Genomic DNA, 17,114 nt, shown 5'->3' on the forward strand with positions numbered 1-17,114 from the left:
ATAATGTTAAATATTGTTCCATATACTTATTGGAGGTTTGAATATTCTCCTTTATAAAGTTCCAGTTAATGTTAATTTCTTTCATTGGATAATATCTTGATTTCCTCTTTATTCCTGAAGGATATTTTCATTAAATATAGAATCTTGGTTGGTAGTTCTCTTCTTTCTGGCCTTTATGGTTTCTGATGAGAAATCTGTTGCCTATTAGAATTATTTTTGCCTTATTGGTAATGTGTCATTTCTCATTTACAGCTCTCAATGTGTTTTCTTTGTCTTTAGTTTTCAGAAGTTTAACTGTCATGTCTGTTGGTGTAATATTTTTTGTTTTATCCTGTTGAGAGTTTGCTCAATGTATTAGTCAGTGTTCTCTAGAGAATCATAACCAATAAGATAGATGATAGATAGATAAGAGGGGATTATTAAGGGAATTGGCTTAATTGATTATGGAGGCCAAGGAGTCCTGTGAACAGTCATCTGCAAGCTGAAGACCCTGAAATGCTGGTATTACGTATGGCTCAGTCCAAATCTGAAAGCCTCAGAACCAAGGAAACTAATCATGTAACTCTCGAAGGCAAAAGCCCAAGAACCCGAGGGGCTACTGGTGTAAGTTTTGGAATCCAAAGGCTGGAGAGCCTGGAGGTACCAGGTTATCAGAAGAAGGGTATTCCAGCTGTAGAATAGAAAGAGAAAGAATTTGCTTTTCCTTGGCCTTTCTATTCTATCAGGACCCTCAGATAATTGGATAGTGCTCATCCACACTGAGGGCAGATCTTTCCTAGCCAGTCCACCAACTCACATGCCAACCTCTTCTGGAAATACCCTCTCAGACCTACCCAGAAATAAGGTTTTTCCAGCTAAGTATTTCTTAATCCAGTCAGGTTGACAGCTGACACTATCACACTTAGCTTCTTTAGACTAATGTGTTTCTGTTTTTGCCAGACTAGAGACATTTTTAGCCATTATTTTTTAAGTGCTATTACAGCCTCACCTTTTCTGTTTCCTTCTTGGACTCTAATAACATGAATGTTAGGTTTTTTTTTTTTTTCATTATAACCCCACTGTTCCTGCCCAGTTCTGTCCACTTTTTATTCAGTCTATTTTCTTTCTATTCTCATTAAGTAATTTGTGTTGTTGTATCTTCAAGGTCTTTGTCTCCTTTGTTTCATCCATTATGCTGTTGAAATTATCCATTGAGTTACTAATTTCAATTATTTTATTTCTCAGTTCTATAATTTTTACTTAGTTCTTCTTTATATCTTTAATTTCTTTACTGAGACTTTCTACTTCCTTGCCATAGCTTCCTATTTTTATGTTTCAAGCTATTTTTTGTGGCTTATTTAAGTATTTTTATTATGGCTGCTTTAAAATCTTTGCCAGATAATTCTAACATCTCTGTTATCTCAGTGTCAACATGTATTGATTATCTTTTTAATTCAGTTTGAGATCTTTTTGGTTCTTGGTATGATGTATAATTTTATATGAATACCTAGATATTTTGGGTATTATAAAATGCTGCATCTTACTTAAGCCTGTTTTAGCTCTCTTTCTCTGACATCACTCTGGCAAGGGAAGAGTGGGGCACCCCCTTGTTACTGCCAGAAGGGGACAGAAATTCGGTTCTACACTTGGCCGACATCTATACTCACGGAGGGAAGGTACTAATTATTGTGAGATAGTAGGAGTTCTGGCTCACTGCTAGATTTCTACTAATATCTCCCTATCTAGTAGGAGAAGGGATGCCTTGTTTCTGTATCTCACATGGCCCGTACTTACACTAAGATAGCTGGGGGTGGGAAGCCTTATTGCTACTGAGAAGGCGAAAGCACTGACTCTCCGAGAGACATCTTTTAATACCTTCCCAGTGAGGAAAAGAAAGAGTAACAGTTCATTACTGCAAGGTAGAAGTGAAAATGGAGGCTTACCATTTGGTCTTCGTTAATACCATGTGAGGGTCCTTGTTACCACCTGGAGAGAATGAATGTCTTGGTACCCAACTCAGCCTTCTCTGACACCAGCCCTGTAGGGTAGAGAAGGGAGAACTTCACTACAACCTAGAGACAATGAAAATCTAGGCTCTGAACTCTGCATTTGCTGGCTGGATGAGGGTGGTACCATGGTCTTTCTTAAGGTGTTTTTCTTCAATAAAGAGTTTATTGTATAAAAGTTTCTGTCTTGCTAGATTGCCATTTTTCTGTTCTTTCAGTTAGGAACAGCAGGCATCTGTTAGGACTTTTTAAAAATATGTTTCTGTTGGCATTACCAGGTTACTATCTTAGCCAGCTCGCAGTTTGGAATATGTGAATCAAAAAGAAAATCCAGGAAACTCATCACTACATCATTTCTCCGGTACTGAGGTCCCTAAACTGCCTGATTCTCTCTCTCCACCTTTCAGAATACGTTTTATATATGTCTCAGTTTTTAACTGTACATAGCCAGAGGAATAGGGAAAAATGTGTCTAATCCCAGGCAAAAGTATATATATATATATATATCATATATAAATATATATAAATATATATATACACACACACACATATACACACACACATATATGTATTTGTGTGTGTGTATATATATATACTTTTTTTGTGTATATATATATATACTTTTTTTGTGTATATATATATGTACTTTTTTTGTGTATATATATATATACTTTTTTTGTGTATATATATATATATATAAAACTTTTCATTATTGGCTCTATAACCACATAACACAACCAAATTTTAAAATTCTAGTGAAATAAATTTCTAAATAAAATATTCACAAATACTTATTTGATACTAAATCGAATAAGTATCATCTTATCAGATATAACCATTCTCTTTTAAGGCTAAGAACGAGGAGCATCTCCTTGGTTATAGCTTAATACTTGCCGTGGCAAAATGTGCATACTTACAAGAGAAATGCAATATATATACATATATATAATATATATATAATATAAATTATATATGTACATATATGATTTATATATACACATATATATACACACAGTTGTGTAATAAATTAAATAATAATTATCTTTGAAAAAAGTGGGACTTGGGATCAAACATAAGATTTGAAGAATACAAAAAAATATTAATAATTTCTGATATGGGATGGTGAGTATGTACCCAGGCATATGATGAAAGATCTATAGAGTTTAATGTATTTTTATCATTTCACAAAATAAAAATTATTTGCATATGTGGAATGATGTATACAACACTGAACCATTACATCTGAAAATCCAAGTAAAACAGGTAATTTACAAAAAAAATTTTATTTAATGAAGTTGGCTGAATAAGTAATAAAAATTTGAAGGAAAAAACAATTGGAAATTATGAAAATAGTAAATATATTTTGTCCTAAATTAGAATACACTGAGGTTATTTTATTCTGAGTTCTAAAATGCCTTCAGAAAGTAGTTTCCATTATTTGCACTATTTGAGAGCACAAGAAAAGTTGTGAAACTTTTTAACGTTTCATTATTGGCTCTATAACCACATAACAAAACCAAATTTTAAAATTCTAGTGAAATAAATTTCTAAATAAAATATTCACAAATATAATTCATCAGTGTTTTGAAAATAAAATATATCATGACAAAAGTAATATTCAACCCTGAGAAGACAACACATATTAAATTCGCTAAGAATTAAATTTTTGGTAGTCATTCTAAGTCGTCAAAATATTGTAATAAAGCATAAATTTATAAAAGAAAATATCAAACTCTTAATATGACAGGACTAATTTACCCACCATGGCAGATAACTGTTCTTAGTGGAGAGTTAAGAAATAATGTATTAAGAACAGAAAAATGTGTGAATAGTTGCATCTAGGTGAACTGTAGCCTAAGTGCACAATATAGGGTAAACAATTTAGTAAAATGTGGTATACAACCCATATTCTAAGAAAATAAACATTTTATTGACAGAAGCACTGGGAAGAAAATTTGACTTGATGTCTTAAACTTGAGTTATTGTTCTTAATTTCTTAATTCAATGATATTAGAACCTAGACGTTTTTGAATCAGCTACATCTCATTTTTATCCTCTATACATCCTATTGAATGTATTATCCTACTAAAAACAGTTGACCTGGAAACACAAAATTCATGAATACTGAAAGAAAACTGTGATTTTTTTCACTATTTTTAGTTTTGTTTTAAAGAATTCCTTATTGTTTATTGTGTTGGTAAACACATGTACGCATGCATATACACAAAGAGTTGCATTTCTCTTGTAAGTATGCACATTTTGCCATGGCAAGTATTAAGCTATAACCAAAGAGATGCCCCTCATTCTTAGCTTTAAGAGAATGGTTATATCTGATAAGATGATACTTACTTGATTTCTTACTTGATCTGTTGGCTGGAACACCTAAAATCAACTCCTCAGTCCTTCTCTTACATGGTCCTCTCTCTAGTTGAGGCAACCTCCAAGACTCTAGACAGCAATCTCTGATTCTCCTATTTTCTTGAATTATTCAACTTTATGGTCATCTCCATCCTGACTTTCTAACTATTTGAGTCACATTCGTATCATATGTTAGGATCAATCAAGAACTGCCTAGCCTGAGGGCATTTTGAATAGCAGCATTCTGTGTCTGAAAGTTCTATAAAACAGACACTCAGTATAAAACTGAAGGAAACCTAGACAAGGAAAAATCTTTAAGTTGGTTTATTCCACCAGTTTCTGATGTCCTTCCTCGGTGACACTCCAGAGGATCAAAGCCAGGTCTAGGATTGTAATTCAGAGTTCAGAGGTGGCAGGAATAGGAGTGAAGTGGAGTCAACCTCTCAGCAGAGAGACTTGCCTCACATATAGGAAAATAACAACAAAACTTCTCTAAAAAGTATATTTTTGGTGAGCTATCATGAATCTTCTTTTAGGAAAAAAAATACAGCTTATTTTGTTGAATTTTTTGGTGTTATTTAAAAAATTCCAGCCTCAAGTTCTCTGATTAAAACACCTCCCAACTTGACTCAGGTCAAAACCATTAATTAAGACAAGCATAATCTCTCCTACAATGTGAGCTGAAATTTCCCCAATTATCTTTTAGTAACTCAGCTTCTGGTGACAAATTATTCCATATTAATCAAAACACTTGTATGAACTCTGTAGGTAGAAGGCCACACTGCTTTGCCTCTAAGGAACTTGGATTCCACCTTCAAGATCTCGTGTCAGAGAATGATTCATGACTGACAAGAATCCATGCTGAAGGCTAACCTTACGGCTTCTGAGACCTGCGGCCCCACCCTTTCTCTTAATGAATGGCGAACAGTCTTCCATCTCTTAAGTCTTGTAGAGCCTAATTCTTCTATCAGTTGTTCTGCTCTTTGTTGTAGTATTAAAATAATGTCAATGACTTCCAGGATTTATTTTACATAGAAATTGCTTCTAATAAAGTTGCTCACCTGTTGCTAATGTTGAATTTGCCTGGTCAAGTCAAGTTGATCATTAGTCCCAGCAAGTGCTACACATGTAGTTCTTGGGACATAGTTAAATTGACCTAAATTCCCATGAAATCGTATACAGTTGATCTCTTATCTTTTACCCAAATTATTTTTAAAAGAAAATTCAACCTGTATCACTTCACTGATAGAATTAACATTTAAAGCTGGGTGGCTTATGCCTGTAATCCCAGCATTTTGGTAGTGCTGGGTGGATCATCTGGAGTCCAGAGTTTGAGACCAGCCTGGCCAACATGGCGAAATCCCGTCTCTACTGAAATTTAAAAAAATTAAAGGGATGTGGTGGCATGTGCCTGTAATCCCAGCTACTCGGGAAGCTGAGGCAGGAGAATCACTGGAACCAGGAGGCAGAGGTTGTAGTGAGCCAAGATCGTGGCACAGCACTCCATCCTGGGTGACAAAGCAAGACTCCATCTCAAAAAAATAAAAAGAAAGAAAAGAAATACAAAAAAAAAAAAAAATAGGAACTGCCTATATTTAAATACTGTGATTTCTTATTCAAAACAAATTAACAAGGGCCTGGCCTGGTGGCTCACGCCTGTAATCCTAACACTTTGGTTGGCTGAGGCGGGTGGATCATTTGAGGTCAGGAGTTCAAGACCAGCTTGGTCAACATGGTGAGACCCCCATCTCTACTAAAAATACAAAAATTAGCCAGGAGTGGTGGCACACACCTGTAATCCCAGATACTCAGGAGGCTGAGGTAGGAGAATCACTTGAACCCAGGAGGCAGAGGTTGCAGTGAGCCAAGATTGCACCAGCCTGGGTGACAGAGTGAAATTCCGTCTCAAAAAAATAAATAAATAAAAAATAAAAATAAATTAATTAACGAGAATATAGCAGTAGTTTTTAGATAAAGGGTAAATGATATTTTTCTGTAGATGGTTAAGCTTTTCTTGGCAGGTACTAAATGATCAAGGGTCACACTGAAGGTGTTCTGATTGAAAAATAATAACTGCACCTTATAATGTTTATATAGAGGAGACTTGCTTCTGGGTTTCTGAAAGTTCTACATCTCACCTTTCTCCTTTTACAGGAATGTGTTACGGAGGGACAGGAAAATCTCCACAGTTTTGTTACTGATTATCTGAATATATACACAGCGGAAGCTAGTTTTCAACTACCATTTTCCCCCCCAATTCTCCCCTGAGAAGTGTCTCTTTAAGTTGTTTAGTTGAAAGTTTAAATGGTAACGAGACCGGAAATGATATTTAGGATTCTGTATGGGGACAAGGAATTGAAAGAGGGCAGGCTCTTGAGATTAGTCTATGGTGACATATGAACACAATTATGGCCTCAGGCTGACCATTGAGAATCCATGAACCAAGGAGTTAGCAATAAAAAGATTTGGTGCCCTTTTGCTGAGAGAATCTTTGTTCCTCTCCTAAATTTCACAGACAGCACAAATAGAAGAAAGAAAGACAAACATGCACATGGAATGTGTAACCAGTTTAGGGGAAGAAAGGTTAATTAGTAGCAGAAATGGTTAAGGTTACACTGTAAGAGAAAGATCTTCTTAAGGACACCACTGAAAAGCAGGGCATCAAAGGATAATAAAAGAGCAAGGGGTGCACACAGTAGAAATATGGATTTTGTTATGTCAGAGCCTAGATTTTTAAAGAACTACTATGATGGGGCTACAAAAGTGTACACAGATATTTTGAACTCCAGAGTTCATATCTTCCCTACAGAGTTGTATTAGTCAGTTGGAAATTTTAAAACTTTGTTAAAACTTTATCAACTCTTTTATATTCAGCTGTTTTGAATATTTATGTTATCTAATATTTATGTTATCTAATGTTATCATAATTGTTCTCTTTCCTGTATTGTGAATTGTCAGTTCATAGTGTATTTATCTATTATTATATCAGTATTTTCTTATCTATTTGTCTGAGGCATTTAAACTTTAATGATAGAAACAGTCTAATTTGTTTTAATAATTTGATTCATAGTATTTGTCTTTTAATTGCAGTTTCCTCAAAGTTGTAGTATTTTATGCTGAGAATTTACTGACATTCTTATTTGGAAGTTCTTCCATTGCTTTTAAATTCAGATAACTTGCCCTGCTGAATTTTTTTCCCCACAATACTTTTATAATATACAACACAACTAGTATTATTTAGAGCCTCATTACGATATCATTAGGACATCATCTTTAATATGTTTATTTGTGTTTGTTTCTGCTTCTGTATTAATTTGAAAACAAATTTTATTTATAAAGTAGTTATTAGTTCCCTCATATTTTCTTATCAAACTAAAGCAAAGGGGTGGAGAAAAATAATATTGCCTATTTTAGCAGGAATGTATGATAAGTAGCTGTTGAGGAACATAGTAATAGTATAGTAAAATTCTGGAAGGTAATAATTTCTTAAAGCCATTACAAGCACTGTGTCTTTTAAAATTATGCATGTGATAAAAATAATGAAAGAAATGATAGCATCTGCACTGCTAAGCAACAACCTGAGAAAAGCAAACTGTCAAAATATAATTTTTCCTTCCACATAGCATATGTAGTAACACAATACAGGGACATAAAATGCCAAGGGAATCTATAAAGTCTCTTTTAGAATTATTAGATACCTATTAATTAATTTTGTAATTGAAAACTACGCTTTGTTTGTAAATGTGTATGTGATGTGCACAAATATTCTGAAATATCTTTAATTTATAAACTATAAATATTATCTATGGAAACAATTTTGGGACAATAAGGTACTTCATTCCAATTTCCTCACAAAAAGAAAGTGGTAACCAGGAGGTTTGAACAGCTTGTAAATTATTAAAATTTTGGGAAGGTCATAAGATGATCAGCACAAGCATGTTTCACTTCATGTAGATACTGGAGTAGGATGTAGTGTGATTGAGAAGGATTAGATTCAGTTCTGTCACAGTCATTCAGTGATTCTGCTTATTTTGACAGCCCAAGTATCATGAGGGTATTGACAAATGTTGATATAGAATTATATGCTTCAAATTATCTTCTTAACCCATTTATTCCTAAGGTTGCAATGTCTTGAATTTTTGCAATCAGACTTTGGTGATGATCTTGATCAGTAGGATATAAATAACCCCCACATGCTCAGTGTTCCAATAATAAAACACAAGGCACACATGGAATCATTGAAGAAAAAATTCATTAAAATGTTAATATGTATAACCAAAAAAAAATTTTACTATCTACAAACTAAGACAAAGCTTTCAATTAAACTGTTGATTCACTCGTTACTAAATTATAATCAACAATTACACATACACAGTAACATATAATGATAATAATAGTAGTAATACTGCTACTAATACTAATACTAATGATTTTTTTAAAATCTAGGAAGCACCAGGCATTGCATTGTGCATTTTATATGCTTTCTCTATTTAATCTTCACAAAAACTCTACATAGAAGTTACATTCTATAACAATGCCTCTCACACTTTTTTATTTAGTTTTTTTTTAATTCAGACTGAAAATGTCCAAAGACAGGGATAACATGGCAAAATCAGAGTATAAATCTAAGTGTTTAACTTAACTGTGTAATACTGGTAGTTGTCAATTCTAAAAAGCATTTTAACCTTTTTTATTTTATCTGATAAAAATTATATGTTTAAAAGACAAAGAAGTAATTTCAACATTTAGGATGATGGTTAATTATGGAAGGGAGGAGGAAAGGATAGGAAAGTAAGGAGCAAAGAGATAGAGTTAATATTTGCAATGTTCTGCTTTTTTTTTTTTTCTTTTTTTGAGACGGAGTCTCGCTCTGTTGCCAGGCTGGAGTGCAGTGGCACAATCTTGGCTCACTGCAACCTCCACCTCCCGGGTTCAAGTGATTCTCCTGCTTCAGACTCCCAAGTAGCTGGGATTACCGGTGTGTGCCACCATGCCCAGATAATTTTTGTGTTTTTAATAGGGACGGGGTTTCACCATGTTGGCCAAGATGGTCTCGATCTCTTGACCTCATGATCCGCCTGCCTTGGCCTCCCAAAGTGCTGGGATTACAGGCGTGAACCACCGCGCCTGGCCTGTTCTGCTTTTTAATTGAGGTGGTAGATCCATAGGTGTTTGTTCTATATTTATTACCAATATGTGATCTATATTTTATATATATATATATATAAAATACATATATAATCAATTAAACAATTTTAAAGTTTCTCAAATTTCTGGTAATTTAATATCCATTCAGATAATATAAAGTACATTTTTGAACTGATTAGGCCCATCTAGAACTTTGCTTAAAAATGCTGTGCCAATCAGAAATGAAAAAGGTTACATTATAATCGATTCCACAGAAATATAAAATCCTCAGAGACTTACAAACATCTCTATGAATACAAAACTAGAAAATCTAGAGGAAATGGATAAATTCCCAGAAACACACAATCTCCCAAGATTGAATCAGGAAGTAATTGAAACACGGAAAAGACCAATATGGAGTTCTGAAATTGAATAAGAAACAAAAAACCTCCAACCAAAAGAAGCTCCAGACCAGATGGATTCACAGCTGCGTTCCACCAGACATTCAAAGAAGAATGGATACCAATTTTACTGAAACTATTCCAACAAATTAAGGAGGAAGGAATCCTCTGTAACTCATTCTATGAAAGCAGCGTCACTCTGATATCAAATCCTGGCAAAGACACAACAAAAAAAGAAAACTACAGGCCAATATCCCTGATGAACATAGATGCAAAAACCCTCAACAAAATACAAGCAAACCAAATGCAGCAGCACATAAAAAGTAAATTCACCATAATCAAGTAGATGTCCTCGCTAGGATGCAAGGTTGGTTCAACATACACAAATAAATAATGTGATTCACCACATAAACAGAATTGAAACCAAAACTATATGATCTCTCAAAAACACGGAAAAAGGCTTTGATAAAATCAAATATTCCTTCATGATAAAAACACTCAGGAAACTAGACATCGAAGAAACATACCTCAAAATAATAGGAGACATCTATGATAAACCCACAGCCCACATTATGCTGAATGGGCAAAAGCTGGAAACATTTCCCTGGAGAACTGGAACAAGACAGGGATATCTACTCTCACTATTCCTTTCAACATAGTACTGAAAGTCCTAGCCAGGGCAATCAAGCAAGAGAAAGAAATAGGCATCCAAATAAGAAAAGAAGAAGTGAGATTTTCTCTCTTCACTGACAACATGATTCCACATCTATAAAAACCCTAAAGACATGAGCAAAAGGCTCCTGGAACTAATAAACAACTTCAGGAAAATTTCAGGATACAAAATTCATGTACAAAAATCAGTAGCATTGCTATACCCCAATAAGGTTCAAGCTGAGAGTCCAATTAGGAATGAAATCCCATTTACAATAGCTACAATAGAAAAAAATATATATCTAGGAATACACCTAACGAAGGAGGTGAAAGACCTTACAAGGAGAACTACAAAATACTGATGAAAGAAATCATATATAGAACAAACAAATGGAAAAACATTTAATGCTCATGGACGGAAAGGAACAATATAATTAAAATAATCATACTGCCCAAAGCAATCTATAATTCAGTGTAATACCTATCAAATTGCCAATGTAATTTTTCAAAGAATTATAGAAAAACCATCCTAAAATTCATTTGGAACTAAAAAAGAGCCGGAATAGCCAAGGCAATCCTAAGCAAAAAGAACAAACCTGGAAGCATCAAATTACCCAACTTCAAGCTATACTAAAAAGCTACAGTAACCAAAACATCCTGGTCTTGGTCCAAAAACAGACACATAAACCAATGGAACAGAATACAGAGCAAAGAAATAAAGCTGCACACCTACAAATATCTGATCTTTGACAAAGTTGACAAAAACAAGCAATGGGGAAAGGACTCCTTATTCAATAAATGGTGCTGAGATAGCTGGCTAGCAATAAGTAGAAACTGGACCCATACTTTTCACTACATATAAAAATTAACTCAAGATGGATTAAAGACTTACATATAAGACCTCAAACTCTAAAAATCCTGGAAGAAAATCTAGGAAACACCATTCTGGACATTGGCTTCAGGAAAGAATTTGTGGGTAAGTCCTAAAAAGCAACTGCAACAAAAACAAAACTTGACAAGTGGGTCCTAATTAAACTAAGGAGTTTCTGCACAGCAAGATAAACTATCAACAGAGTAAACAGACAGCCAACAGGATGGGATAAAATACTTGCAAACTATGCAGCTGGTAAAGATCTAATATCTAGAATCTTTAAGGAATTTAAACAAATCAACAAGCTGAAAACTAATAACCCACTTAAAAATGAGCAAATGATATAAAGAGACACTTCTTAAAGGAAGACATACAAGCAGCCAACAAATATATTTTAAAAATGCTACACATCACTAATTATCAGAGAAATGCAAATCCAAACCACAATTTGGAGACTCAGGGGAAAGGGTGGGAGGGAGGTTAGAGAGAAAAGACTACCCATTGGGTACAGCGTACACTGCTCGGGTGTTGGGTTTACCAAAATCTCAGAAATCACCACTAAATAACTTATTCATGTAACCAAACATTATCTGTTCCCCAAAGGCCTACTGAAATTTTAAAAATTCGTAAAAAAAAAAAATTAAACAACTTGAAAAAAAAAAACAACCTGAATGAGATACCATCTTACACCAGTCAAAATGGCTACTATTAAAAAGTCAAAAAAAAAAAACAGATGATGGTGAGGCTGTATGAAAAAGAAATACTTACACACTGTTAGTGGAAATGTAAATTAGTTCAGACACTGTGAAAAACAGTGCGGACATTTTTCAAAGAACTTAGAACTACCATTTGACCCAGCAATCCCATTACTGGATATATCCAAAAGAAAATAAAATCTTTCTACCAAAGAAACACGTGCACATATATGTTTACTGCAACACTATTCACTATAGCAAAGACATCATCACTGATAGGTGATCATCAATGGCGGATTGGATAAAGTAAGTGTAATATATCTATAACATGGAATACTACTCAGCCATAAGAAAGAATAAAATCATGTTCTTCTGTAGCAACATGGATGCACCTGGAGGCCATTATCCTAAGCAAATTAATGCAGCAACAGAAAACCAGACCAGTTTTCCTCTAATTCTGCATTTTCCTAATTATAAATGAGAACCTAACACTGCGTACTCATGGACATAAAGATGGAAACAATAGACACTGGGGACTACTAGAGAGGGTAGGGCAGGAGGGGAGCAGGTATTGAAAAACTACCTATTGTGTACTATGCTCAGTACCTGGGCGAGATCCACTGTACATCAAACTTCAGCATCACACAATATACCCAGGTAACAACCCTGCACATGTACTCTCTGAATCTAAACTAAGAGTTGAAAAAAAAAAAAACATAAAATAAAAATAAAAGGAAAAGTAAAAATCCTGTACCTATGGAGGGCAAATGGCATAAGCAGTATTCTTTTAAGAAAGTTAGCCTCGTCAGGCTTATTTCTGACCCTATTGGGATATATTATATCATGGTCAGTCAACTTAATAGAGAGGATATGATTTAACACAGGATTTAATTTTTATTCTTATGATACATAATGAAAAAAGACTTTACCTGCAACATCTTGAATTGCTTTCTCTGTAAATGCTTAGTTTTGAAATTTTCATTGAATTAGCACAACAGAAAAGTCAACTACTATTGTCTTCACTAGTCTCCCATATGGATTTGTTTTCCTGCAAGCACATACACAGACATACACAGACATAGACACACACACACACACACACACACACACAGCAGCACTGTCCAAACACAAGATGAAAGGAGATACTGGTACACCAAGAAAAGTAATTGGTACATTATGTCATAGTGAGCTTACTCCATAACTCTTGGTAACTAGTGGGAGACAAATACAGTATGCAGTGAAATACTCAAAATTTATCTAAAGAAAAATCCCTTCCAAAATGGAATACTTACATCAATATTAAAGTATGATAAAATATTTTGCATTTACTCTGAATATTTTTAGTAAACCTTCAAAGAATATAACTAGAGATTTTATTGACATATTTAATGTAAATGTACAGCGGTAGTGGATAATTTCTAGAAGAGATAAAAATCTTAGATTTTACTATTAGCTAAATTCATCTCAGATATTTATATCCATAATGCTTAACATGAAATACCCTGATTTTTTTAGAAATCTTAAAGCAAACTCATGTGTAATTGCAGGTGAAATAAAGCTAAATTAAATTATAAATGCATTAATATATTAAAAAGGTTAAACTTCTCTGCAAGTTACATAGGAACTTTTCAAGTTGTTTTCTACAGATACATTAGTATAATTTAGAAATTTCATATCAGCTTAATTTTTCAGAAAGTTTTCAAGAAAACAGGGTAATTCAACAGCTATATCATGATTTTATTACCTAAAAATTTTGCTAAATGTATGATGCTGAAGAAAAGCAAAAATGCAATCTCAAAAAAAGTATTGAGCCCTAAATATTAATCTCAGATTTATGTGCTAACTGAAAAACTCTATTCCCCTTTCCATGACTTGCACTTCTCTGTCCAACTTGTATAGAAATTGGGAAAATATTGAAAGAAAATAAAATCTTTCTACCAAAAAGACACATACACTTGTATGTTCACTGAAGCATGTAGATGATTAGTGATTGAACAATATAAGTATTTTTAGAGAAGTTGTAAAACATTATGAAATAAAATAAAGATCTTCTTTATATTCCTCGTTTCAGGAAACTTTGTATCCCACTGTTACTAAGTAATCAATGTATGTTTTTAGCATTTCTAAATAATCAATGTATGTTTTTAGTATTTAATTTTGGGCTTACCCACTGCCATCTTCCCATTTCTTATTTGTTCTTATTAACTTATAATCCAAAGCATGGGTTTCTACATCTCTTTAACTGCCTTGAAAATACGTTTTTATATTATTTTTTTACAGTAACATTTTATATAATAAAGTGAATTTCTTCCCATAGAACTGCACTGTAGAGGCCGGGAGCAGTGGCTCACGCCTGTAATCCCAGCACTTTGGGAGGCCAAGGCAGGAGGATCGCCTGAGGTCGGGAGTTCGAGACCCACCTGGCCAGCACTGTGAAACCCCGTCTCTACTAAAAATACAAAAAAAAAAAAAAAAAAAAAAATTAGCCGGGCGTGGTGGTGGGAGCCTGTAATCCCAGCTCAAAGTTTCACCCTCAGAGGGAACCGAGACTCAGAAAGTAATAGAGAAATTGGCCCACTTTGTGGCAGAAGGAGGCCCCGAGATAGAAAAAGTAGCTATAGAGGACTACAAGGAAAACCCGGCATTTGCATTTTTGCAGGATAAGAATAGCAGGGAATTTCTCTACTACAGAAAGAAGGTGGCTGAGATAAGAAAGGAAGCACAGAAGTCGCAGGCAGCCTCTCAGAAAGTTTCACTCCCAGAGGATGAAGAGGTCAAGAACCTTGCAAGGAAGTTGGCCAGGTTCGTAGCAGACTGGCATCCGGAGGTGGAAACCATCGCCCTCCAGAACAACCGTGAGAACCAGGCATTCAGCTTTCTGTACGAGACTAACAGCCAAGGATACAAGTACTACCGATAGAAGCGGGAGGAGTTCCGGAAAGCCAAGGCCGGCTCCACAGGCAGCCTCAGGGCACCCGACCCCGGCCTGAAGCCCAAGTCCCCTCCTGAGGCCCTGTTAGGGTCCTTGCCTCCGGCCACCACTTGCCCCATCTCGTCCCCGCCTGAGCCTCCGGCCCCCCCCGTTCTCCGTCATCCCTGCTCCAGCCGCTCCACGGAAGCCAGCCTCCGCAGCCACCGTGAAGAGGAAGCGGAAGAGCTGGTGGAGGCCAGAGGAGGATAAGGTAGAATTCCCACCTGCTCAGCTGGTGCAGAGGGACGTGGACGCCTCTCCCTCGCCTCTGTCAGTTCAGGACCTCAAGGGGCTCGGCTATAAGAAGGGGAAGCCCGTGGTTCTAGTGGGCGTCACGGAGCTGTCGGACGCCCAGAAGCAGCAGCCGAAGGAGCAGCAGGAGATGCAGCAGATATACGACATGATCATGCAGCACAAGCGGGCCATGCAGGACATGCAGCACCAGCACGGCTACGACAGCGACGAGGAGGTGGACAGCGAGCTGGGCACCTGGAAGCACCAGCTGCGGCGCATGGAGATGGACAAGACCAGGAAATGGGCCAAGCAGCTGACAAAGGTGGGCTAGGGCAAGCATTTCATGGGAGACTTCCTGCCTCCGGACGAGCTGGAGAAGTTCTGGAAATCCTCAAGGCCCTGAAGGGAGAGCCGTGAGCCTGACTACTCAGAGTACAAGGAGTTCAGGCTGACTGTGGAGAACACTGGCTATCAGATGCTGATGAAGATGGGCTGGAAGGAAGGCGAGGGGCTGGGCTCGGAGGGCCAGGGCATCAAGAACCCGGTCAACAAGGCCACCACCACAGTGGAAGGTGCCGGCTTCAGCATTGACCCGCTGGCCGAGTTCTCCAAGGAGGACGACGAGTACGAGGCCTTCCGCAAGAAGATGATGCTGGCCTACCGCTTCCGGCCCAACCCCCTGAACAATCCCAGACGGCCTTACTACTGAGCGTTCTGGAAACAGGTATGAGGACCGTGCCGTGTAATAAAGTCCCCGTGCTCATTGAAAAAAAAAAAAAATGGAATGGGTGGAGGAAGACATTGAGGATTTAACTTTTTAATACTTATTATTTGCATATTCTACATGACAACTTCTCCATTGCTCACAAACTCCCAAAAATCTCTCTTCTCCCTCCTTACCCAGGAAAAAAAGGAATCCCAGAACTCAAGGACACAAACTCAACGCTACCCTGACGCAAATGGAGAGTGAAAGAAAATAACACTCTATCCATTTTCTGGTGCTATGGCAAAATAAAAACTAGACAGTTATTAAATTTCTCAATACGTTATTCTGCCACATTTAATTCTTAGTAAATCAGCCTGCCACATCATGCACAGAAATAGATTTTGCTTTAACTCTCTATTGAATGCATGGAAGGTTTGTGCTTGGTGGAAGGCAGGGAAAATGGAAGGCAAAGAGTGTCTTGTTCAGTAAAATATATATTAATAGACATTCCCTTGTGTACTATAGAAAAAGTGAGTGAAGTACTTATAAAGGCTGTTTCTGATACCTCTAGAGCACTGAGTTTTTATTCTGAGCTAATATAATGACCATGAAAGCCTAGCATTTATCCGCACACTCACACAAAATTGATCCCCAATTTTATATTTATTTTAACACATCACTCTGGATTACACCTTCATAGAACAGAATGTTTTTATACATGAGAGGAATGGTCTCTTTTCTGCAATTTTGTAATGTTTGCTCTCCGCAACTCCCACCCCCTCCCTTTTATATATTATAGAGAAATTTTGGTTCTATGAATGAAATATCTGGGCTCATTACATAAAATGGGTCTTTCCCTTTTTTTTTTTTTGAAAATTTGAGGACAATAGACAACGAGACTTTCCACATTATAAAACAAATATGTAACTTCCAGAGTCCTCCCACCCCAGACTCCACCTCCTTTTTTAGAGGGAAGATAAGCCAAACTAGTGTTTCAATCTTCACTCCTACCAGTCCAGCCATATAAGCAGAAAATGGAGAGCACTGGAGGAAGAAACTGAGTCCGTTCATGCTCAGCTCACTAGGATAATTGAAAGGAGCTCCATCTCAGAGAG

General features: G+C 36.1%; 1 pseudogene; it reads left to right on the forward strand.

The window, feature by feature from the left end:
* Nucleotides 1–510: 510 nt before the first annotated feature.
* LOC101150052 (SURP and G-patch domain-containing protein 1-like) lies at nucleotides 511–16,619 on the forward strand (annotated as a pseudogene).
* The last annotated feature ends 495 nt before the right edge of the window (nucleotides 16,620–17,114 follow it).

The sequence above is a fragment of the Gorilla gorilla genome, chromosome 10, assembly GCF_029281585.2.
Source record: "Gorilla gorilla gorilla isolate KB3781 chromosome 10, NHGRI_mGorGor1-v2.1_pri, whole genome shotgun sequence".
Lineage (NCBI taxonomy): Eukaryota > Metazoa > Chordata > Mammalia > Primates > Hominidae > Gorilla > Gorilla gorilla.